Raw genomic sequence first — 25671 nt, 5'->3', positions numbered from 1 at the left:
CAGAGAACTAGGGTGAGGGAGGATGGGGAGAGAGAGGGTTGTTGCAGACGGCTGTGGAGGCCAAGCCAATGGATATTTTAGTAGCTGAGTTAGATAGATTCTTGATTAGTGCGGGTGTCAGGGGTTATGGGGAGAAGGCAGGAGAATGGGGTTCGGAGGGAGAGATAGATCAGCCATGATTGAATGGCGGAGTAGACTTGATGGGCCAAATGGCCTAATTCTGCTCCTATCACATGACCTTATGTGTTGAAGTTAGAGAAGCCAATGTTCATACCGCTGGGGTGTAAGCTGCCCAAGCGAAATATGGGGTGCTGCTCCTCCAATCTGCGCTGGGCCTCACTCTGACATTGGAGGAGGCCCAGGGCAGACAGGTCAGCGTGGGAAGTTTAGGTTCAGGTATATCATTGCTTCGTTTACTGAGGTGCAGTTCAAAACAAAGAAGTCCAAACTTTGCTGGCTTTACCTTGCACTAAACGTTATTCCCTTATCAGGTATCTATACACTGTAAATGGATCGATTGTAATCACGTAGGGTAGACACAAAATGCTGGAGTAACTCAGCAGCTGAGGCAGCATCTCTGGAGAGAAGGAATGAGCGACGTTTCAGGTGAACACCCTTCTTCAGATTGTAATCATGTATTGTCTTTCCGCTGACTAATTAGCACGCGCCAAAAAACCTTTTCACTGTACCTCGGTGCACATGACAACCTTCTGAATTTGTAGTACTCTGCATATCGCCAACTTGGATGTGTTGTGCATACTAACGTGCTGTTAGTGCCCCCTTAAAACTGTCTAGTGAAGGTGATTTGACTATATTGTTGTCTAGTTTATTCCATTCCCTTAAGGTTCTTACAAAGAATAAGTGACAATAAACTAAGCCAAAACTGGAGGCCTCATCTACACTAGTCCCATTTGCCCGTGTTTGCCCCATATCCCTCCAAACCTACGCTATCCATGTACCTGGCCAAACGGTGACAGAACCTGCCTCAACTACCTCCTCCGGCACCTCAGTCCTCAACCTCCTGCTTTCAACCTTCATTCTTTTAAAGCCTGATGAGTCTGAGGGAGCCATTATCGTCTGATCGAGACTGATCGTCGTTAAGCCTTTTCAACTTTGCATTGTCAAAGGTACAATTTGCCTGGTGCCTCAAATTTAAAAAATGTTAAACAGGAATGCTATTTTAGCTTTGTCTAGTTTAGTTCAAAGTACACTTTATTGTCAATTCAAATAATGCAACAAGTAGTTACACAGAGGATTGAAATTGCGTTTCCCCATACTCCAATGTGCAAGTAATATTTATAACACAGACAGACAATATACCAATAAAGATAGACAATGGACATACACATTATATAATATATTCACAGTGTGCCAGAGTGTAGTAAAATTTTGAGGTATGTTATTAAGGTGCAATAATAAAAGGTGCAATATAGAAAAATGCAAGTAGCATCCTGCAGACATTGAGTTAAACTTAATTTGACAGTCAGTTGGTCTTTGTTTGTGTAATGTTCATGGAATTTTCTTGAGTGTGTTGAGTAGTCTGATGGCCTGAGGGAAAAAGCTGTTTTTGAATCTGGTGGTTTTGCTCCGCATGCTGCGGTAGTGCTTGCCGGATGGTAGGAGGGTGAACAGTTTGTGTGCTGGGTGGGTGGTGTCTTTGATTATATTGGTTGCTCTCTTGCGACAGCGAGATGGGTATAAGTCCTGGATTGCTGGTTGGGGTGATCTAGTGATCTTCTCCGCTGTCCTCACCACTCTCTGTAGGGCCTTCTGGTCAGCAGCAGAGCAACTGCCATACCAGACTGAGAGACTGCTGGTAAGAATACTCTCAATGGCACCCCTGTAAAAAGTGGTGAGGGCAGAAGGGGGGAGGTCGGCTCTCCTCATCCGTCGAAGGAAGTGGAGGCGTTGCTGTGCTTTCTTGACTAGGGAGATGGTGTTGGTGGACCATGTCTGATCATCTGTGATGTGCACTCCCAGGAACTTGGTGCTTTTCACAGACTCCACTGCACTGCCATTTATGGTGAGTGGGGTGTGTGCTGTCTGTTTCTTCCTGAAGTCCACAGTTATTTATTTTGTTTTATTGACATTGAGTTGAAGGTTATTGATGTCACACCAGTTGATGAGTTGTTGTACCTCCTCTCTGTAGGCTGAGTCGTCATCGTGGCTGATGAGATACAGCGCGGAGTCCGCATCGACCAGCGATCCCCGCAGACTAAAGGGCCTGTCCCACTGTACGAGTTTACCCAAGAGCTCTCCCGAGGTTAAAAAAAAATCAAACTCATGGTAAGCACGTAGAATGTACGTAGCGGGTACGTCAGAGCTCTGGACATCTCTTAGCGGCTCGTAACGCTAGCGGCAGGTATTCGGGAAACGTGGTAAGCTCGTGTAGACTCGTGAAGATTTTTCAACATGTTGAAAAATGTCCTCGAGAGCCCCGAGTACCTGCGAGCGGCTATTACCGTAATTCTCTGAGTTCAAATCAGGGGAAACTCGGGAGACTCTTGAATTAGCTCGTACAGTGGGACAGGCCCTTAACACTATCCTTCACTACGCAAGGGGACAATTTACAATTATACCAAGCCAATTAACCTATAAACCTGTAGGTCTTTGGAGATCTCGGAGAAAACCCACGCGGGTCACGGGGAGAACGTACTGTGCGAACACCGCACAGACAGCACCCGCAGTCAGGATCGAACCCGCATCTCTGGCGCTGTCAGGCAGCAAATCTAATAATAATAATAATGGATGGGATTTATATAGCGCCTTTCTAATACTCAAGGCGCTTTACATCGCATTATTCATTCACTCCTCAGTCACACTCGGTGGTGGTAAGCTACTTCTGTAGCCACAGCTGCCCTGGGGCAGACTGATCTACCGCTGCGCCACCGTGCCGCCGTGCTCTTGTTTTTAGAAGAAAAGACCCAAAGTGCTGGAGTAACTCCGGGTCAGGCAGCTTCTTTGGAGAACATGCACAGGTGATATTTCAGGTGGGGACTCTTCTTCAGACTGACTGAGGGTGGGTGGGGGGAGAAAGCTGAAAGAGGAGGGTCGGGACCTGCAGGTAATTGATGGAGAGAGATGCGGGGGGCAGGGTTTGATAAGCAGATGGTTGGACAAAAGATAGACACAAAAAGCTGGAGGAACTCAGCGGGACAGGCCGTATCTCTGGCGAGAAGGAATGGGTGACGTTTCGGGTCATTGACCCCTCTTCAGTCTGAAGAAGGGTCTCGATCCGAATCGTCACCCATTCCTTCTCTCCAGAGATACTGCCTGTCCCACCGAGTTACTCCAGCATTTTGTGTCAATCTTCGGTGTGAACCAGCATCTGCAGTTCCTTCCTGCACATTCTCCACATCCACTCTATCCAGGCCTTTCACAATCGCCAGGAACCGTCGAATCCCAAAAATGAACAGAAAATGCCCGTCAATCCGCGCTGAGCAACCTTTCACATTGCGTTCTATAACCCATCCCAACTGCACTGCACTGCTGGAAAAGATCACCTTTTATGTTAAAGTACTTTATTATGACATTTTTATCCTCCCCCTGCCATTTTCCAAATTTTACTTCTGCATTCTGTGTGTGGCTGCCATTGCAGAGGATCGGTGAGTGGAAATGCATTGATGCCAGCTATTCACATTAGACAATAGACAATAGGTGCAGGAGCATTCGGCCCTTCGAGTCAGCACCGCCATTCAATGTGATCATGGCTGATCATCCCCAATCAGTACACCGTTCCTGCCTTCTCCCCATATCCCCTGAGTCTGCTATCTTTAAGAGCCCTATGTAGCTCTCTCTTGAAAGCATTCAGAGAACCGGCCTCCTTATAGATCTTATAGAAACTTACAAAATTCTTAGGGGGTTGGACAGGCTAGATGCAGGGCGATTGTTCCCGATGTTGGGGAAGTCCAGGACAAGGGGTCACAGTTTAAGGATAAAGGGGAAATCCTTTAGGACCGAGATGAGAAAAACATTTTTCACACAGAGAGTGGTGAGTCTCTGGAACTCTCGGCCACAGAAGGTAGTTGTGGCCAGTTCATTGGCTATATTTAAGAGGGAGTTAGATGTGGCCCTTGTGGCTAAAGGGATCAGGGGGTATGGAGAGAAGGCAGGTACAGGATACTGAGTTGGATGATCAGCCATGATCATATTGAATGGCGGTGCAAGCTCGAAGGGCCGAATGGCCTACTCCTGCACCTATTTTCTATGTTTCTATTCTCTCTGCATCTGGTACAAAGCACGTCCTTCTGACCCGCATGTTATGAAGGGTTATTACATGTGATGTTTGACACTACTGATGTTCAGGACTGCTCTCCAGTTGTTGGTAGGATGGTTCAGTTGCTTGATAACAGTTTGGGCATGGACAAGTTGGGCCAAAAATCCTGTATGACTCTTGGTGCGGCTTTAAATCATGAGCCATCTTTACTGATGTAAGTTTAACGTCCTCCTGCTTCCAAGCTTAGTGAAAATATGATTAACGTCCACGGAAAATGATCAAATATGATAATATGATTAAAGTCCAAACTCCGGAAGGAAGAACCAGCGTATAAAATCATGAGCGGAATGGATCGGGTAGATGCACAGAGTCTCTTGCCCAGAGTCGGGGAATCGAGGGCCAGAGGACATAGGTTTAAGGTGAAGGGGAAAAGATTTAATAGGAATCTGAGGGGTAACTTTTTCACACAAAGGGTGGTGGGTGTATGGAACAAACTGCCAGAGGTAGTTGAGGCTGGGACTATCCGAACGTTTAAGAAACAGTTGTGTAAGGACATCCTTGTGATTAGGAAGAACATCCTTGTGATTGAGGCAGTGCAGCGTAGGTTCACGAGATTGATCCCTGTGATGGCGGGACTGTCATATGAGGAAAGATTGAAAAGACTAGGCTTGTATTCACTGGAGTTTGGAAGGATGAGGGGGTTCTTATAGAAACATATAAAATTATAAAAGGACTAGACAAGCTAAATGCAGGAAAAATGTTCCCAATGTTGGGCGAGTCCAGAACCAGGGGCCACAGTCTTAGTATAAAGGGGAGGCCATTTAAGACTGAGGTGAGAAAAAACCTTTTTCACCCAGAGAGTTGTGAATTTGTGGAATTCCCTGCCACAGAGGGCAGTGGAGGCCAAATCACTGGATGGATTTAAGAGAGAGTTAGATAGAGCTCCAGGGGCTAGTGGAATCAAGGGATATGAGGGGAAGGCAGGCACGGGTTATTGATTGGGGACGATCAGCCATGATCACAATGAATGGTGGTGCTGGCTCGAATGGCCGAATGGCCTCCTCCTGCACCTTTTTCTATGTTTCCATGTTAGGCAGATACATGGATAAGGGCAGGTTTGGAGGGATATGGGCCAAATGCGGGCAGGTGGGACCAGTGTAGCTAGGACATTGTTGGCCGGTGTTGGCAAGGTGGGCCGAAGGGCCTGTTTCCACACTGTATCACTCGAAGACTCTAAAATCTGTTTCCACTTTTTCCCTCTGCGCATCTCAGTTCATAGGAGGCCAAGCCAAAAGAACCTCTCATCTCTCCCCTGTCTCCGTGCCAATTACATTAAACCTGCCTCTTCCAGCTTCCAACTCCCCGACTAGTCCTCAGCTACTCTTATCAAATGCCACCTTCCCCTATCAACTTCTCCATCTCACTATCTCTTCAGTCAAATCCAATTTTGTCAAATCCCTCACTCAGTTCCCAACACTGCTTTCTTGCAATTTATCAATTATTTTATCAGGAAAAAAGAAAAAGCAAAATCTATGGCTGCAGAATAACAACTTCCAGGAGAATAAGACTGCATTTTGTCATTTACAGATTCTGCTACAGATTCGCACTTGAAGGGAACGAAGCACAGATGTCTGGAATCTAAGGGTCAACTTTTAAGATTAAGGTGGCATTCTCTCAAGTTTAAAATGTTAAGCGGTGATCAGTTTACCTTGTTAAGAAGTCATCATGAGAAATAGAGGGATAGATGGAGATAAAAACAATCTCTGCTGGTTGGGGAGGATAGATGCAGAGTGGGGAGTCTAAAACGCTGAGCCAGACTTTCCCGAAGTTAGAAAGTTAGAAATAGAGTGAAGTTACTGCTCTCTGTTTCCTGAGAGACTTGGACCAGAGGCCATAGCCTCAGAATTCAAGGACCTTCTTTTAGGAAGAAGATGAGGAGACATTTCTTTAGTCAGAGGGTGGTGAATCTGCGGAGTTCTTTGCCACAGAAGGCCGTGGAGGCCAAGTCAGTGGATAATTTTAAGGCAGAGATAGATAGATTCTTGATTAGTGCAGGTGTCAGAGGTTATGAATGATTACGTTTATTGGCCAAGCATTCACATACAAGGAATTTGCCTTGGTGCTCCGCCCGCAAGTGACAACATGACATACAGTGACAGTTAGGAATGACACATAAAACATTCAACATTAATAATAAATGGGGAGGTTATGGGGAGAAGGCAGGAGAATGGGGTTAGGAGGGAGAGATAGATCAGCCATGATTGAATGGCGGAATAGACTTGATGGGCCGAATGGCCTAATTCTGCTCCTATCACTTATGAACTGATGAGAGCACACAATAAGATGATGGACACAAAAAGATAGACACAAAAAGACACTCCAAAGGCGTCCAAGTTTGGAGGTTAATTGGCTTCGGTATAAATTGTAACTCAGCAGGTCAGACAGCATCTCTGGAGAAAAGGACTAGCTGACGTTTCGGGTCGAGCAATAGAAGCTTGGAACCCATTGCGTAAATGTCGGGCATTACCAGGTCAATTGTTAATTTGAAATATAATAACAGAAGAGTTCCCAATGATTAAAATCTCAAGGGATTTGAGGGAAAAGGCAGATGTATGGAGTTGGGTTACATGACCTCACCGAAAGGCAGACAAAGCTCGAGGGATGAAAAAAAAACAAGGAACTGCAGATGGTGGTTTACAAAAAAAAGACATAAAGTGCCAGAGTAACTCCAGGACACCCCTTGTCCGTCTGAGGAAAAATAATGTTTGATAATCGTGACCTCAAATCTGACAATGGCTTATGATCTAAAGAAGATACAAAGTGCCGGAGTAACTCAGCGGGTCAGGCAGCATCCCTGGAGAACATGGATAGGAGATGTTTTGGGTCGGGACCCTTCTTCAGATCGATTGTACTGGGGGATGGGGTGGGAGGGTTGAAAAGGAGAGGTGGCGCCTGACAAAACCAGGCGAGTGATAGGTGGAAGGTACACAAAATTGCTGGAGGAACTCAGCGGGTGCAGCAGCATCTATGGAGCGAAGGAAATAGGCGACGTTTCGGGCCGAAACCCTTCTTCAGACAAGGAAGTGATAGGTGGATACAGGTGAGGAAGGTTTGATTAACAAATGGGTGGAGTGAGCGGTAAAGGATAAAGGAGACAAAACACAAAGTGCTGGAGCAAATCAGTGCGACAGGCAACATTTTTTGGGTTGGGTCTGAAAAAGGGTCATGACGCAAATCTTAACAATAGACAATAGGTGCAGGAGTAGGCCATTCGTCCCTTCGAGCCAGCACCGCCATTCAATGGGATCATGGCTGATCATCCCCAATCAGTACCCCATCTGTATAAGCAAAGATCTGTATAAGCAAAGATTATGTCAACTATCCATGTTCTCCAGCGATACTGCCTGACCCGCTGAGTCTTTCCAGCACTTTGTGTCTTTTTCTACCCCACCTCCAATCGAACAAGGAGAGGCTGTAAAAATATAACATTGCATTTGATGTTGGAGAATGAGGAGTAAGGGTGGCTTCACTGCTGAATTAGATATCGGTTGCCCATGCCCAGCCTTCCTCAAGCCCACATTCTCCTCCTACCCCCCCCTCATTCCTTTCCCGATGAAAAATCTATCTTGTTCTGAAAGACTTATTTCACTTTCCGCAGACGTTGCCTATCCAGTTGAGGGTTTTCGTATTTTATGAGTTTATTTCTGAGTTCCAACATCTGTGGCTTTCATTTGCCATTTTCGAACATCTGCCTGGCTCAGCTTTCAACACAGGTCCACCACCGATTTTTCCGGCCACTGATGGCCCGGCGCCTCCTTTAATCCGGAAAAAATTCCCCCTCCCCCCCGCACTGGAAGACTCCCAAAAATGTGCCGCCTAGGCCGGGTGAGTCGGCCGATCTCGGCCTCATCGGATCTCCCGCGGACGATCGGCGGGTCCGATCTACCCAACTGCAGCCGGGGCTCTGGAACTCCGGCCCGGCCAGAGCCGGCAGATCCGTTCCCACAGCCGGCTTCCCAGGCCGACTTTCCATTGCCGATATCTCGGCCTATCTAGGCGGAACGTTCTGGTACCGTTGGGCTCCGCTCGGAGGACGCCAGCTCTGTTTGTCCAGCAACACTGGATAATCCAAACGAGGCTCTGGGGCCAAAGGTGCCGGAAAATGGGTGGTGGAGCTGTATAAGCAAAGATTCTGTCTCCATAGTTTCCCGTGGAAGGAATTCCAAAGACACACAATCCTGTACCTCAGTCTTAAATGGGCACCTACTTATACTGTGCCTATGCTGTAGATCGGTACACCTTTGTATTCTCATTGCATCCTCTGCCGCTTTGCTGTAGATTATAGTTAATTTTTGACATCTATATATGTGATGGAGTGGGGGAAAAATGCAGAATGTTGTGACCACTGCCCAGTCCATCATCGGCTCTGACCTCCCCACCATCGAAGGGATCTACCGCGGTCGCTGCCTCAAAAAGGCTGCCAACATCATCATCACAGACCCACACCATCCTGGCCACACACTCATCTCTCCGTTGCCATCGGGAAAAAGGTACAGGAGCTTGAAATCTGGAACATCCAGGTTCAGGAACAGCTACTTCCCCACAGCCATCAGGCTATTAAACACAGCATCAAACAAGCTCTGAACAATAACAGTCTATTATTACTATTTCACTTTGAAGAAGGGTCTCGACCCAAAACGGCGCCTATTTCCTTCGCTCCATAGATGCCGTCTCACCCGCTGAGTTTCTCCAGCATTTTTGTCTAGGAACCAGACATTAAAATATGACTAAATCATATTTAGTCTTTCCGTTGACTGGTTAGCACGAAACAAAAGCTTTTCACTGTACCTCGGTACACGTGACAATAAACAGAGCTGACCAGTTTCTGTCCATTGAATCAGTCTACCAATACCTCTCTGGTAACTGCTACTGCCCTTCTCTTAGACCATCTAGTTCACCCGCAGGTTTGGCAACAGTGGGGCAGCGGGTAGAGCTGCTGCCTCACAGCATCAGAGAGCCAGGTTCAATCCTGGCCTTGGGTGCTGCCTGGGTGGATTTTGCACGTCCTTCCTGTGACCGCGTGGGTTTCCTCCGGGTGCTCCGGTTTCTTCCCACATCCCAAAGACGTGCCGGTTTATAGCTTAAGCGGCCCTCTGTAAAGTGCCACGAGAGTGTGTAGGGAGTGGATGAAAAAATGGGATAGCATGGAACTAGTGTGAGCGGGCAGTTGATGGTTGGTGTGGATTCGCTCAGCCGAAGGGCCTGTTTCTATGCTCTGTCTTTCAATTTAAAATATTCTGTAGTTTCTTTCTTCTCAATCTACGTTTTTATACATTGTAGAGAGCTGCGATCCCAGGATGGATCCCTGTTGTCGCTTACTGAATAGAGGTCTGATATGACCTCAGTATCTCTTCTTGCTGTGCCTGCCATTTAGCTGAAGCTCTACACAGGGTGATGTACTAACCCCGACACCATACGCTTTTATCCGGTGAAGTTTCCTTTACTGCGGCATCTTATCAAACGCCTTTCAAAAATTCAAAAGATGTTACATAACACCTACTGGGTAGATATCCTATTACAGCTCTGGCTGAAGCATAATAAATCTGTCGGTCAGGATTTTGCTCTCCAGAATCCTTGAGATTCTGCATGACTTTCCAAATGGTCCCATTCTCTCAGGCCTGTGTTTACTGTGACCTCTCTGTGTGCTTTTTATGTACTTCCAGCTCTTATTGTCAGTTTTTATGTTTGTCATTAGGTTGCATTCAAAGTTTATATTCTCTTTTTTTTCAAGTCGACTAACTTTTGCCAACTTATACATTTTCTTCTTCAACGCAAAAACCTTCCGACGTACTTGGTTAACCATGACTGGTTTGCTGTCCCTTCCCCCCCCCCCCCCCAAACCTCACACCCTTAGATTGTTACACACGTTCTAAGAGCAGAATTAGGCCTCTAGTCTACTCCGCCATTCAATCATTACTGAACTATCTTTCCCTCTCAACCCCATTCTCCTGTCTTCTCCGCGTAACCCCTGACACCCGTACTAATCAAGAATCTGTCAATCTCCAAATTTTAGATTCCTATTGAGTTTCCTATTCATCAAGAATATTAAATCTGAAGAAGGGTCTCGACCCAAAACGTCACCCATTCCTTCTCTCCAGCGATGCTGCCTGTCCCGCTGAGTTACTCCAGCATTTTGTGTCTACCTTTGATTTAAACCAGCATCTGCAGTTCCTTCCTACACAAGACATATTTATTGTTGGGATTCATGAATTATCCCCTTAAATATCTGCCCCAGGTTCTCTATAGCCCTTACTAATCAAGAACTGATCAATCTCGGCTTTCAAAATGCTGCCAATCTATTTGCTGGTTCGCTTTAGCCAGATCTATCCACATTCCTTTGTAATCGCTCTTATTTGACTTTCCAATAGTTGTCTCAGACTCACTATCTATCCTGACCCCGAAATTCCATTAAGCTGTGACCTTTCCTTTCCTCGGGGATCTTTTTCACTCTGTGATTTAGTCTGGCTTCCTAGTTTAGAGATATGGCGCGGAAACAGGCCCTGCGGACCACCGAGTACTCACCAACCAGCGATCCCCGCACACTAACACTACCCTACACACGCGCGGGACAATTTTACATTTGGTGCCAAGCCAATTAACCTACAAACCTGTGTGCCTTTGGAGTGTGGGAGGAAACTGAAGATCTGGGAGAGAAAACCCACGCAGGTCACAGGGAGAACGTACAAACTCCGTGCAGACAAGCACCTGTGATCAGGATTGAACCCGGGTCTCTGGCGCTGTAAAGCAGCAACTCTACCACTGCGCCACCGTGCCGCCCCTAATTCATTAATTAATTCATTCATTCATTAAACCTTTCTCATTGTACATGACTAAATTGTCTGCTCCCTGCTTGGCTCCATCAGGTTTTGCTCTGGAAAATGATCATGGATTTCTTCTGTCGAAACAAGGAACTGCAGATGCAGGGCCACATAAAAAAAGGACACAAAATGCTGGAGTAACTCAGCGGGTCAGGCAGCATCTCTGGAGAATTTATTCTCAACGCTACCGTTTCCAGTTTGATTAATCCCATCTACATGAAGGTTAACATCTGAAGAAGGGTCTTGACCGAAAAGTCACCCATTCATTCCTTCTCTCCAGAGATGCTGCCTGTCCCGCTGAGTTAATCCAGCATTTTGTGTCTATCAGCAATAATTATCCCTTTACTCTCTTTAAAACTCCACCCCATTTACTTTTTCCAATCTAATTACTTATTAATTCAGAATAGGCCAGTGATTGCAGGTAAATGACTCAGGGCAGCATCTCTGGAGGGAAGGAATGGGTGGCGCTTTGGGTCGAGACCCTTCTTCAGACTCTGAAGAAAGGTCTCGATCCGATACGTCAACCATTCCTTCTCTCCAGTGATGCTGCCTGTCCCGCTGAGTTACTCCAGCATTTTGTGTCTATCTTAGCTATAAGGAGCGTTTGGACAAAACTTTGATTGTTTTGTCTAACCATTCCGACAGAGGCTGAGGGGAGAATGACCTGGTAGAATTACTCTGTATATAAAATCACGAAAGTCATAGATAGGGTTTTCAGTCAAATCCTTTTCCCCCAGGGTGGAAATGTCAAAGACTAGAGCTTTAGCATGCGAAGGGTTAAGTTTAAATGAGATGAGCAGAGCAAGTTAATTTTTACACAGAGGGTGGTGGGTGCCTGGAATGTGCTGCCAGAGATAGTGATTCATTTTATTTTTGTTTAGTTTAGAGATACAGCGCGGAAACAGCCCTTTCGGCCCACCGGGTCCGCGCCGACCAGCGATCCCCGCACACTAACACTATCCTACACCCACTCGGGACTATTTTTTTACATTTACCAAGCCAATTAACCCACAAACCTGCATGTCCTTTGGAGTGTGGGAGGAAACCGAAGATCCCGGAGAAAACCCACGCAGGTCACGGGGAGAACGTACAAACTCCATACGTAATCGGGATCGAACCCTGGATCTGCGGTGCTACATTCGCTGTAAGGCAGCGACTACCGCTGCGCCACCGTGACGGCCCAAAGTCATAGTGGTGGAGCGGTATATGATAGTGAGGCTATAAGAGGTTTTTGGAGAGGCACATGGATATACAGGAATATGGACAGATAGGGATCACGTGCAGGCAGAGGAGATTAATTTAATTTGGCGTCATGTTCAGCACAGATATTGTGGATCGAAGGGCCTGTTCCCATGCTGAACTGTTCTATGTTCTATGTCCCACAATTTGAAGCCTATCCAGGAATGGGAACAGTCTCTGTAACCCATTCTGTTAATATTCTTGTTTAAGAAAGAAATGCAGGTGCTGGAAAAATCAAAGGTGGACAAAAATGCTGGAGAAACTCAGGGGCTGAGGCAGCGTCTATGGAGCGAAGGAATAGGCGACGTTTCGGGTCGAGAGCCTTCTTCAGACTGATGAGGGGGTAAGGGGGGGGGGGCGGGAAGAAAAAGGAAGAGGCGGAGACGGTAAGCTGTGGGAGAGCTGTGAAGGGGAGGGGAAGGAGGGAGAATGCAAGGACTACCAATTTCAGGTGGTCCTTGCTTTCCCCATCCCCCCACTCCCACATCAGTCTGAAGAAGAGTCGCCTAGTCCTTCGCTCCATAGATGCTGTCTCACCCGCTGAGTTTCTCCAGCTTTTTTGTCTACCTTCCTCTTAATACTCTTCATCATTTTAAATATCTTCTCAAACCTCCACGCTGTGACTGTAAATTTCTATTTAAATTTGCGTGGGACTCAACAAATTCCTTTTACACATTCATGAACACACATTTAGGGCATTTTAAGGTTATTATTCTGCTCGTATGAGCTCACTGGAATAGAATTTCTGATTTAGCAAATTACAGATATTTTCTTCACCACCTTGGAGCCGAGGCCAATCAAACAGCTTATCTTGGAAGGAATGAGCTGCCATATACTGTGTTTTTGCAGCACAATAGTTTAATTCACCATTTTCCTTTGGCCATTTACCACAGATTATTGTTTCTCGGCCCGATGATACACGACAATCATGAGAACGAAACGCCTCAAAAAAAAAACAAAACCCCTCGAATCGGCAATGGATTTACGGTCATAGCAGAGTAGTTATGAAGGCTGCCAAATATAATCTCCCCTGGCCTAAATGACAAATTACACATTCTCCTCTCCACACAGGTGATCTACAAGACAAATTCCATTTTATTATTTATTGTTTCGCCCAAGAAGAAAAATTGCATGAAACAAAAGATAGCAGCGCTCGCCAGTAACAACCGATTAATGCACGTAAACAAAATAACATGAAGCACAACAACAAATCACACCGTAGGGATGTAATGCCGAGGCCTCTATAAAGCGCTGGTCAGGCCGCTTTTGGAATACTGTGAGCAATTTTGGGCACCATATCTGAGGAAGGATGTGCTGACTCTAGAGAGGGTCCACAGGAGGTTTACAAGAATGATCCCAGGAATGAGTGGGTTAACCTACGATGAGCGCTTGTCGGCACTGGGCCTGTACTCGCTGGAGTTTAGAAGAATGAGGGGGGGACCTCATTGAAACTTACAGAATAGTGAGGGGCTTGGACAGAGTGGATGTGAAGAGGATGTTTCCACTAGTGGGAGAGTCCGGGAGTAGAGGTCATAGCCTCAGAATTAAAGGACGTTCTTTTAGGAAGGAGATGAGGAAAAATTTCTCTAGTCAGGGGGTGGTGAATCTATGGAATTCTTTGCCACAGAAGGTTGTGAAGGCCGTCAGTGGATATTTTTATGGCAGAGATAGATAGACTCTTAATTAGTACAGGTGTCAGAGGTTATGGGGAGGAGGCAGGAAAATGGGGTTAGGATGGATAGATCAGGCATGATTGAATGGCGGAGTAGACTTGATGGGTCAATGGCCTACTTCTGCTCCTATCACTTATGACCTAAGAAGTCTTAGGAAGTCCGGCATGTCCCCAACACCTCTCACCGACTTTCACAGATGCGCCAAAGAGAGCATTTTATCGGGATGCATCACAGCTTAGTTTGGGATCAGCTCCGCACGAAATTGCAGAGAATTGTTGACGCAGCCCAGACCATAACGCAAACCCATTGACTCCATTTATACCGCACGACACCTCGGCAAGGCCGGCAGCATAATCAAGGACCAGTCGCACCCCGGCCACTCGCTCTTCTCCCCTCTCCCATCAGGCAAAAGGAACAGAAGTGTGAAAACATACACCTCCAGATTCAGGGACAGTTTCTTCCCAGCTGTTATCAGGCAACTGAACCATCCTACCACAACTAGAAAGCTGTCCTAAGCTGCAATCTACCTAATTGGAGACCCTCTGACTATCTTTGATCGGATTTTACTGGCTTTATCTTGCACTAAACGTTATTCCCTTGATCGTGCACTGCGGACAGCTCGATTGTATTGCCTTTCCGCTGACTGGTGAACCCGCAACAAAGACTTTTCACTGTAATTCGGTACACGTGACAATAAACTCAAACATCAAGTAGATTTAGAGGCGTATTTTTTTGCAGCTATATACTGTCTAATACAGAAGACTGTCTGAGCAGAGTATGCTCCTGTCAGTACATTATGTATCAGGCTTTCACTGGCTTACAACTGCCATCGAGGTATTCTCTGATTGAAACTCAATGATTTTCTTTTAATTACCTGTTGGTACATAAAGCCAATGAAACCACTTAAGAGAATTTGCTGAGATGGTAATTACAGAGGAGCCTGCAGCCAGCAAAACGATAAAATGATTCTATTTGTACGAGCCAAAGGAAATTAGAGACGGGCTTTGTGCGATCAACATATCTTAAGGGCCTGTTCCACTTTCCCGAGCTGCTCATGAATTCTCCCGAGTTTTCCCCTTGATTCAAACTCGGAGAATGTTCGTAACGGAGGCCGTAGGAGTCCGCAGATATATCGTAGCGGCTCGTTATGTCAGCCGTAGGTACTCGGGGCATCAGGTAAGTCGGGACGTGTTTTCCAGCATGACAAAAAATGTCCACGAGTAAAAAGATAGTCGGGAGGAGAAAAATTACGACATTTAATGCCTCGCCTACTCCTGCACCTATTGTCTATTGTCTTTTGAGTAAGCCATTTAGAACGGAGACGAGGAAACACTTTTTCTCACAGAGAATTGTGAGTCTGTGGAATTCTCTGCCTCAGAGGGTGGTGGAGGCAGGTTCTCTGGATGCTTTCAAGAGAGAGCTAGAAAGGGCTCTTAAATATAGCGGAGTCAGGGGATATGGGGAGAAGGCAGGAACGGGGTACTGATTGGGGATGATCAGCCATGATCACATTGAATGGCTGGCTCGAAGGGCCGAATGGCCTGCTCCTGCACCTATTGTCTATTGTCTATTGACTTTTTTACGTCAAGTGAGTGTGCTCGGTCATACGAGTGACTGGGAACACTGTGCTCAGCACTCGCACCACTGACAACCCCAAACCAAGTCCACTCCATGCCCACTCCCTGGGACTGAACCAACCTGTTTGCAGCATTAGTATCTCATGGTGTGCATGTGGGCCGTTTAAGTTTAATATAGAGATACAGCGCGGAAACAGGCCCCTCGTCCCACCGAGTCCGCGCCGACCAGCGTTCACCCCCGTACACCAGCACTATCCTTCACACACTAGGGACAATTTTACAATTATACCAGGCCAATTGACTGACAAACCTGCACGTTTCCAGAGCGTGGGAGGAAACCGGAGCATCAGGAGAAAACCCGCGCAGGTCGCGGGGAGAACGTACAAATCCGTGCAGACAGCACCCGTAGTCAGGATCGAACCCGGGTCTCTGGAGCTGTGAGGCAGCAACTCTACCGCTGCACCACCGTGACGCCCCGGCCACGTACATAGCTCATTATCAAGGACATTTATACTTACTGCTGTCATACTGTCCTTCTTTCATCACCATTGGCTTCCAGTTTAGTTTAGTGTAGAGGTACAGCAGGGAAACAGGCCATTCGGCCCCTTGAGTCCGTGCTGACCAGCGATCCCCGCACAGTTCTGTGGTCAATGCTTCAATCTCAGTTCCTCGCACTATCTCAGGAATCTATGGTGAGCCACGATGGCTGCTTTCCACCAATTCTGGCTTCTTTGTACCTCCAATTTATTTTAACCATCTACAATCCAAACTAGTTTTCACATCTCGACCCTCTCTACCTCCTTATTCTCTCTTGAGATACACCTCAAAGCCCAACACACCTGCTGGAGTAACTCAGCGGGTCAAGCAGCATCACAGGAGAATATGGATGGGTGATGTCTCACGTTGAGATCCGAAACGCCACCTATCCATGTTCTCCAAAGACGCTGCCTGACCTGCTGAGTTACTCCAGCACTTTGCCTCCTTTTATGTATTAACCAGCACCTGCAGTTCTTTGTTTCTGCACCTCAAACCCCAGTTGATTGACAAAGCTTCAAAACAATGTGCTAATAACTCATTCTGTGGCTGAGTTTCAGACTTTGTTTGATACCACTTTCAAGGTTTCAAGGTCTGTATTTTATTGTCACGTGTACCATGTGCGGGGATCGCTGGTCGGCGGGGACCCGGTGGGCCGAAGGGCCTGTTTCCATGCTGTATTTCTAAACCAATTAAAGTACAGTCAAACCCGATTACCATAAAGCCATACTAAAAAAAGCAACAAGACACACAAGTCACGGTTGCGCAGCGGTAGAGTTGCTGCCTTACAGCGAAAACAGACCTGGGTTCGATCCCGATTACGGGTGCTTGTCTGTACGGAGTTTCTACGTTCTCCCCGTGACCTGCGTGGGTTTCGTCCGAGATCTTCGGTTTTCTCCCACATTCCAAAAACGTGCAGGTTTGTAGGTTAATTGGCTTGGTCAATGTAAAAAATTGTCCCTAGTGGGTGTAGGATAGTGTTAACGTGCGGGGATCGCTGGTCGGCACGGACCCGGTGGGCCGAAGGGCCTGTTTCCAGGCTGTATCTCCAAATTAAACTACATAAAAGTTAACATAAACATCCACCACAGCGGATTCCCCACATTCCTCACTGTGATGGAAGGCAAATAAGTCTAAATCTTCTTCCTCTTTACTCTCCCTCCGTCGGGGAGTCGAAACATCCGCAGATGGAAGCTCCCGCAGCCGGCGATCGAAGCTGCCACTTAAGAGGCACTTTGGAACTTGGAACATAATGCATGCTGCATAAAGGCAGTTCCAGTATAGTTCCCCTTTTCTTGGAGCTGTGAAAGCTAAAACTAAGATGGTGCTTTTTCCAGCAAATTACCAAAGAACTGATGAAAATAATTACCCTTTTGAGGGCAAACAAAAGAACATGACCAATTTGCCTGTTATTATTGTGTAGGAAGGATCTGCAGATGCTGGTTTAAACCGAAGATGTTATTATTTCAAGTAGGTTTTCTATTCATAATCGTACTAGACGTAGTATATCACCAATTGCTGTTGTTAGAACAATCAAAAGTTACTGCAAAATAAACAGATTTACTTCCCAACATAATGTAGAGAAGGTGAAATCATTTTATAGATATTACCATCAGAAATGGTTTCTAAATCAACAAATGATTATTGGAAAATAAAACTACCCAAGATAATATTGCAATCACAAATTTGGAGATCAGTTATTCTCCAGTTTTTCGTTTTTGGGAATAGTAATTGATAATCTGACTCTGGAAAATACACTTTAATTAATGATTTTCCTTGATGAGTCAATAAGTAATTACTCCCATGGATTCAAACCGACCTGTGAACAATTCAGGGTCCATAAAGGTCTGAGCTTAGTTAAGAACAGCACTGTGCTTTAACCTAATGCTTATTAACATGGAATAGCACATATCACGGACCTGCTTCAAACTACATTCGGGTTTGAGAAGTGCAAATGCCCAAGTGACAACGACACAGCAGGTAACTCAGCATCTGAAAGAGAAAAGGCATTTGTGCAGATGGGACACCTCATTCACAACACAAGGTTTGGGAAGACCTGAGAATTTAAACCAAAATGCCACCACTCTTCTGAATCCAAATTCAACTTCACCTATCCATATTTTCCAGAGATGCTGCCTGACCCGCTAAGTTAATTTAGAGATACAGCGCAGAAACAGGCCCTTCGGCCAACCGAATCCGCAGGGTTACCTTAACTGAACGCAATGCTCCCATTGCAGTCATGCCAATGTCTTGTGGAACTGTGACATTACATCCCAATTTCTTTAAGAATGAACTGCAGATGCTGGAAAAATTAAAGGAAGACAAAAATGCTGGAGAAACTAAGCGGGTGAGGCAGCATCTATGCAGCACAGGGATAGGTGACGTTTCGGGTCAAGACTCTTCTTCAGACTGATGTGGGGGGGGGGGGGAGGGTGCGGGAAAAAGAAAGGAAGAGGCGGAGACATGGTTATACTGGACAATTGGCAGTAACGGACACCATCCATATCCCTATTTTTTTTAGAGATACGTCACCTATTCCTTCGCTGCATAGATGCTGCCTCACCCGCTGAGTTTCTCCAGCATTTTTGTCTACCTTCCAATTTCTTTACTGTATGTTCTCCCCGTGACTGCGTAGTTTTCTCCGGGTGCTCCGGTTTCCTCCCACATTCCAGAGGTTACGGGGAGAAGGCAGGAGAATGAGGTTAGGAGGGAGAGATAGATCAGCCATGAGTGAATAGTGTAGACTTGATGGGCCGAATGGCCTAATTCTGCTCCTATCACTTATGACCTTATGAACTCGTCTCACCAGCACATCGTCCTCCCCACCATTCCCAACATTGAAAAAGTTAGTTGCTTTCAGCAGAACACAAGGAGTTACTTTGGAAACATAGAAAATAGGTGCAGGAGGAGGCCATTTGGCCCTTCGAGACTGTACCGCCATTCATTGTGATCATGGCTGATCATCCACAATCAGTAACCCGTGCCTGCCTTCTCCCCATATCCCTTGATTCCACTAGCACCCTAGAGCTCTATCTAACTCTCTTTTAAATACATCCAGTAAATTGGCCTCTACTGCCTTCTGTGGCAGAGCATTCCACAAATTCACAACTCTCTGGGTGAAAACGTTTTTTTCTCATCTCAATTTTAAATGGCTTCCCCATTATTCTTATGGGCCTGTTCCACTTATGGGCCTGTTCCACTTACGCGACTTTTTCGGCGACTGCCGGCACCCGTCATAGGTGGTTACGGATTGCCGAAAATGTTCACCATGCTGAAAATGCAGCGGCGACCAGAACAAGGTACGACTCTTTGGGCGATTACTCACGAACATACAGGCTTGTCGCCAGAGTGTCGCCTGGATGGCCGTGAGTCGTCTCCTCAGTCGCCCAAAGAGCCGCAGCGTCTTTCTGATCGCCGCTGGATTTTCAACGTGTTGAAATTTTTCGCCGACCTGCAATGACCTATGAAGGGTGCCGGCAGTCGCCGAAAAAGTCGCGTAAGTGGGACAGGCCCATGAGACTGTGGCTCCCCTGGTTCTGGACTCCCCCAACATTGGGAACATTTTTCCTGCGTCTAGCTTGTGCAGTCCTTTTATAATTTGATATGTTTTAAACAAGGTTGTGGAGACAACCGAGAGCACTAATGCTGGTCTGTATGCTCAGGGTTAGTGATTAACACATTCGGGCATCCATTACAAACAGATGAGTTTGAGGGGGTCAAGGATAACTCCATAGAATCCTTACGGTTATATTAATCCACTATCGTACATCACAGATGCAAATTGACATTTGGAGTGGTGTAAGTCTAATTCGACACAGCAAGGTGCACAGAAGGAGGTTTGCAATGTGTCGGTGTGGGTCCCTAACACATTTGTGTCGGAAAGAACTGCAGATGCTGGCTTAAATCGAAGATAGTAAGCATGCAGGTACAGCAGACAGTGAAGAAAGCAAATAGCATGTTGGCCTTCATAACAAGAGGAGTTGAGTAAAGGAGCAAAGAGGTCCTTCTGCAGTTTTACAGGGCCCTAGTGAGACCACACCTGGAGTATTGTGTGCAGTTTTGGTCCCTAATTTGAAGCAGGACATTCTTGCTATTGAGGGAGTGCAGTGTCGGATCACCAGGTTAATTCCCGGGATTGCGGGACTGTCATATGCTGAGAGAATGGGCTTTTATACTCTAGAGTTTAGAAGGATGAGAGGATATTTTATTGAAACATATAAGATTAAGGGTTTGGACACGCTAGAGGCAGGAAACATGTTCCCGATGTTGGGGGAGTACAGAACTAGGGGCCACAGTTTAAGAATAAGGGGTAAGCCATTTAGAAAGGAAACGAGGAAACACTTTTTCTCACAGAGAGTTGCGAGTCTGTGGAATTCTCTGCCTCAGAGGGCGGTGGAGGCAGGTTCTCTGGATAGTTTCAAGAGAGAGCTAGATAGGGCTCTTAAAGATAGAGGAGTCAGGGGATATGGGGAGAAGGCAGGAACGGGGTACTGATTGGGGATGATCAGCCATGATCACATTGAATGGCGGTGCTGGCTCGAAAGGCCGAATGACCTACTCCTGCACCTATTGTCTATTGTCTATTACTAATATCTGTTGTCTATAGACACAAAATGCTGGAATAATTCAGCTGGACAGGCAGCATCTCTGGAGGGAAGGAATGGGTGACGTATCAGGTCGAGACCCTGAAGGGTTTCGACCTGAAACGTCACACATTCCTTCCCTCCAGAGATGCTGCCTGTCCCCCTGAGTTACTCCAGCATTTTGTGTCTACCTTCCTAACACATGCTGTCAACTTGCGATCATTACACTAAGCACGGTCAATGTATACACCCAAGCCTCGGCCAAATCCTACGTTAAAAAAAACCCAGAAGTTGGGAAGGATAATTATTGCTTGACCTAACAAGAAGATGGAAACCAGAGGTCATGGATCAAAATCCCTGGTTCGGGAACAGCTCCAATCCAAGACCGCAAGAAATCGCAGAGAAATGTGGACGCAGCTCAGACCAACACACAAACCAACCTCCGCTCCATAGACGAGACCCTTCTTCAGACTCGACCCGAAACGTCACCCATTCCTTCGCTCCATAGATGCTGTCTCTCCCGCTGAGTTTCTCCAGCTTTTTGTCTACCTTCGATTCTTCCAGCATCTGCAGTTCTTTCTTAAACATCCCTTCCATTTACACTTCACGCTGCCTCGGCAAGGCCAGCAGCATAATCGAGGACCAGTCTCACCCTGGCCACTCCCTCTTCTCCCCTCTCCCATCGGGCAAAAGGTGCAAAAGTGTGTAAACGCACACCTCCAGATTCAGGGACAGTTTCTTCCCAGCTGTTGTCAGGCAACTGAAACATCTTACCAACAACCAGCGAGCAATCCTGAGCTAGTATCTACCTCATTGGAGACCTTTGTACTATCTTTGATCGGACTTTACTTTATCTTACACTAAACGTTATTCACATTATTTCCTTTATCATGTATCTGTACACTGTGGACGGCTCGAATGTAATCGTGTATTGTCTTTCCGCTGACTGGATAGCACGCAGCAAAAGCTTTTCACTGTACCTAAGTACACGTGACAATAAACTAAAATTTGAATTGAACTAAAACTAAAATTCATAATTTGAGGAAGGACATTCTTGCTATTGAGGGAGTGCAGCGTAGGTTCACAAGGTTAATTCCCGGGATGGCAGGACTGTCGTATGCTGAGAGAATGGAGCAGCTGGGCTGGTACACTCTGGAGTTTAGAAGGATGAGAGGATATCTAATTGAAACATGTAAGATTGTTAAGGGTTTGGACACGCTAGAGGCAGGAAACATGTTCCCGATGTTGGGGGAGTCCAGAACCAGGGGCCACAGTTTAAGAATAAGGAGTAAGCCATTTAGAACGGAGATGAGGAAACACTTTTTCTCACAGAGAGTTGTGAGTCTGTGTAATTCTCTGCCTCAAGAGGGCGGTGGAGGCAGGTTCGTTGGATGCATTCTAGAGAGAGCACGATAGGGCTCTTAAAAATAGCGGAGTCAGGGGATATGGGGAGAAGGCAGGAATGGGGTACTGATTGGGGATGATCAGCCATGTTCACATTGAATGGCGGTGTTGGCTCGAAGGGCCGAATGGCCAACTCCTGCACCTATTGTCTATTGTCTAAAATTAAAAATGTTTTTTCCCAGCTGCTATCAGGCAATTGGACTATCCTACCAATAATTGGAGAGCAGTACTGAGCTACTATCTACCTCATTGGAGACCTTTGGACTACTTTTGATTGGACTTTACTGGACTTTATCTTACACTAAACATTATTCATATTATTCCCTTCATCATGTGTCTGTACACTGTGTATAGCTCGATTGTAATCATGTCATGTATTTACTAGGATGTTGCCAGGACTAGAGGGTCTGAGCTATAGGGAGAGGTTGAGCAGGCTGGGACTCTATTCCCTGGAGCGCAGGAGGATGAGGGGAGATCTTTTCGAGGTGTATAAAATCATGAGAGGAATAGATTGGGTAGATGTACAGAGTCTCTTAATCAGAGTAGGGGAATCAAGGACCAGAGGACATAGGTTTAAGGAGAAGGGGAAAAGATTTAATAGGTATCTGAGGGGTGACTTTTTCACACAAAGGGTGGTGGGTGTATGAAACAAGCTGCCAGAGGAGGTAGTTGAAGCTGGGACTATCGCAACTTTTAAGGAGCAGTTAGACAGGTCCATGGACAGGTTTGTAGGAATATGTACCAAACGCGAGCAGGTGGGACAAGTGTAGCTGAGACATGTTGGCCGGTGTGGGCAAGTTGGGCCGAAGAGCCTGTTTCCACGCTGTAACTCTCTAGGACTCTATGACTTTAATGACTTTCCGCTGGCTGGTTAGGACGCAACAAAAGCTTTTCACTGCACCTCGGTACACGTGACAATAAACTAAATCCTTGAAAGGGAAGGGAAAGTGCAGTGAAAGCCTGCAACATTTAAGAATCGGCTTTTCTCTCCACCACTAGTCTAAAGCAAAGAATCAATTCAACATTCATCACATTTGGCTGTGCGGTGATGGGGGCCCATTTGTCTTTTGAGACACATCTGCTGAACAGGTCAGCGTAGGACATATGTGGGACTAATTACAAGAGCAGGAGCAACAAGCTGTGGTCAAGAGTTCTCCACTCTCCCGTGCGATCTCTCGTGGGGAGAAGTGCTGCGTCTGCACTTCTGCCGTTCACGTGCAACCTTGCCCCATCCTTGCAGCCGAGTTCACTCGCACAATTTAAAAAGAGGCCTTGACTCCCACGGCTTCCGCCTCTCTGCTCTCGCAACGTCCCCGCTCAACAACACGCTGCGGGGAAGCTTACCGCGTGCAAACGCACGCCAGGCTTGCAACTACCAAGGGACAAGGGAGGAAATAACGATGGATTTTACATACAAATGGCATCGCACAGTTTAACAAAACTGTGCAATGCCATTTAGTAAATGGAGTAAAAAATCCATCGTAGTAAAGAGGTTCTTCTGCAGTTGTATAGGGCTCTGGTAAGCCCTCATCTGGAGTATTGTGTACAGTTTTGGTCTCCTAATTTGAGGAAGGACATCCTTGTGATTGAGGCAGTGCAGCGTAGGTTCACGAGATTGATCCCTGGAATGGCGGGACTGTCATATGAGGAAAGATTGAAAAGACTAGGCTTGTATTCACTGGAGTTCAGAAGGATGAGGGGGCATCTTATAGAGACATATAAAATTATAAAAGGACTAGACAAGCTAGATGCAGGAAAAATGTTCCCAATGTTGGGCGAGTCCAGAACCAGGGGCCACAGTCTTAGAATAAAGGGGAGGCCATTTAAGACTGAGGTGAGAAAAAACATTTTCACCCCGAGAGTTGTGAATTTGTGGAATTCCCTGCCACAGAGGGCAGTGGAGGCCAAGTCACTGGATGGATTTAAGAGAGAGTTAGATAGAGCTCTAGGGGTTAGTGGAATCAAGGGATATGGGGAGAAGGCAGGCACGGGTTATTGATTGGGGACGATCAGCCATGATCACAATGAATGGCGGTGCTGGCTCGAAGGGCCGAATGGCCTCCTCATGCACCTATTTTCTATGTTTCTATGTAAAATGCAGAGGTGGCAGTTTTCGATTTAAGTTTCTCTTTATCCTTGAAAGCGAGTTGGCGTGTAATAAAATGACATCGCGCCGTTCCGCTGAAGCAAATACTTGGTAAATTGAAAGGGATTCACCAGAATCATAGATAAGAGCACATTTGTACTGGCAAGAGTCCCCGTAGCACAACACAGACTTTGACTGCTGTGTCACAGTACATTGACCCTGACGTTTCCAGTGAATAGGATCTATTTGTCATACTGCAGCGGGGAAGGTGAACTGCAGAGTGGGTTCCTAGAACAGTTCGGCAAGATCAGACCGATCACATTGTCTGCAGATCAAGCTGGCGAGAGGTTTCCAAATTTACCAGCCCTCTTTCAGCAGTCAAGAATCCATCATCATTTACAGATGAAAGGCACCATCGTCTGTGATGGATGTGTCCCAATTACTCCCAATCATCAGCTTCGTTCGTGTCTATTAATTAATCACGGCTGATACTTCCAAATTTGCAAAACATGCCACCCGATTCTCCCTGACTTTTGTTAATCCTCACTGAATTTTAATAATAGAAAGCATCGTGTGAAATGATCACATGTTGGATCTTGGGTAGACGAAAATGCTGGAGGAACTCAGCAGGTGAGGCAGCATCTCTGGAGAGAAGGAATAGGTGACGTTTCGGGTCGAGACCCTTCTTCAGACCCGAAACGTCACCTATTCCCTTCGCTCCATAGATGCTGCCTCACTCGCGGAGTTCCTCCAGCAGTTTTGCCTACCTTCGATTTTTCCAGCATCCCAAAGGCGTGCGGGGTTGCAGTTAATTGTCCTGTGAAAATTGCCCCTCGTGCGTAGGGAGTGGATGGGAAAGTGGGACAACATAGAACTAGTGATCGATGGTCGGCATGGACTCGGTGGACCGAAGGGCCAGTTTCCATGCTAAAACACAATGTTTACAAAAAATATTTTCCTCAGGAGGATATCACATTAAGATTCAATACGTTTAAGAAAGAACTGCAGATGCTGGAAAAATCGAAGGTAGACAAAAATGCTGGAGAAACTCAGTGGGTGAGGCCGCATCTATAGAGAGAAGGAATTGGCGACGTTTCAGGTCAGATAGATCAGCCATGATTGAATGGCGCAGTAGACGATGCGCCGAATGGCCGAATCATCATTATTTCGTCCTTATTTCCTATCGCTTATGAACTTATGAACATGCAAACTCCACACAAACAGCACCCGAGGTCAGGATCAAACGCAGGTTGCTGGCGCTGTGAGGCAGAGGCTCTACCAGCTGCGCCTCCGTGCCACACATTAGTACTCATAAATCCACAGAGAGTTACATCATTGGAGACAGCCATTCATCCCAGCAGTCCAACCCCACGGTGTGCTTGTGGAGAGCAGCAAACAATGCAACACATCATTGAAGCATGCCCTCAACAAAGACTCTAAGGAGGACTTGTCACCCTTCATACAGCAAATCACACTCTAGC

At 46.3% G+C, this 25671-nt stretch overlaps 1 protein-coding gene and 1 long non-coding RNA gene across 6 annotated transcripts in view; one reads left to right on the top strand and one right to left on the bottom strand.

Annotated features, from left to right (window-relative positions):
* The window catches only part of cep128 (centrosomal protein 128), a 401773-nt gene that overhangs the window by 88340 nt on the left and 287762 nt on the right, over positions 1-25671 (bottom strand). The gene's annotated exons all lie outside the window — the stretch shown is intronic.
* Positions 9249-25071, top strand: LOC116977193. The gene is made up of 3 exons (XR_004413143.1): positions 9249-9376; positions 18641-18644; positions 25034-25071. It is a non-coding gene; the product is annotated as an uncharacterized LOC116977193 (long non-coding RNA).

Source organism: Amblyraja radiata, chromosome 9, assembly GCF_010909765.2.
Source record: "Amblyraja radiata isolate CabotCenter1 chromosome 9, sAmbRad1.1.pri, whole genome shotgun sequence".
NCBI classification, from domain to species: domain Eukaryota; kingdom Metazoa; phylum Chordata; class Chondrichthyes; order Rajiformes; family Rajidae; genus Amblyraja; species Amblyraja radiata.
This window is presented reverse-complemented; position numbering and strand designations above follow the sequence as displayed.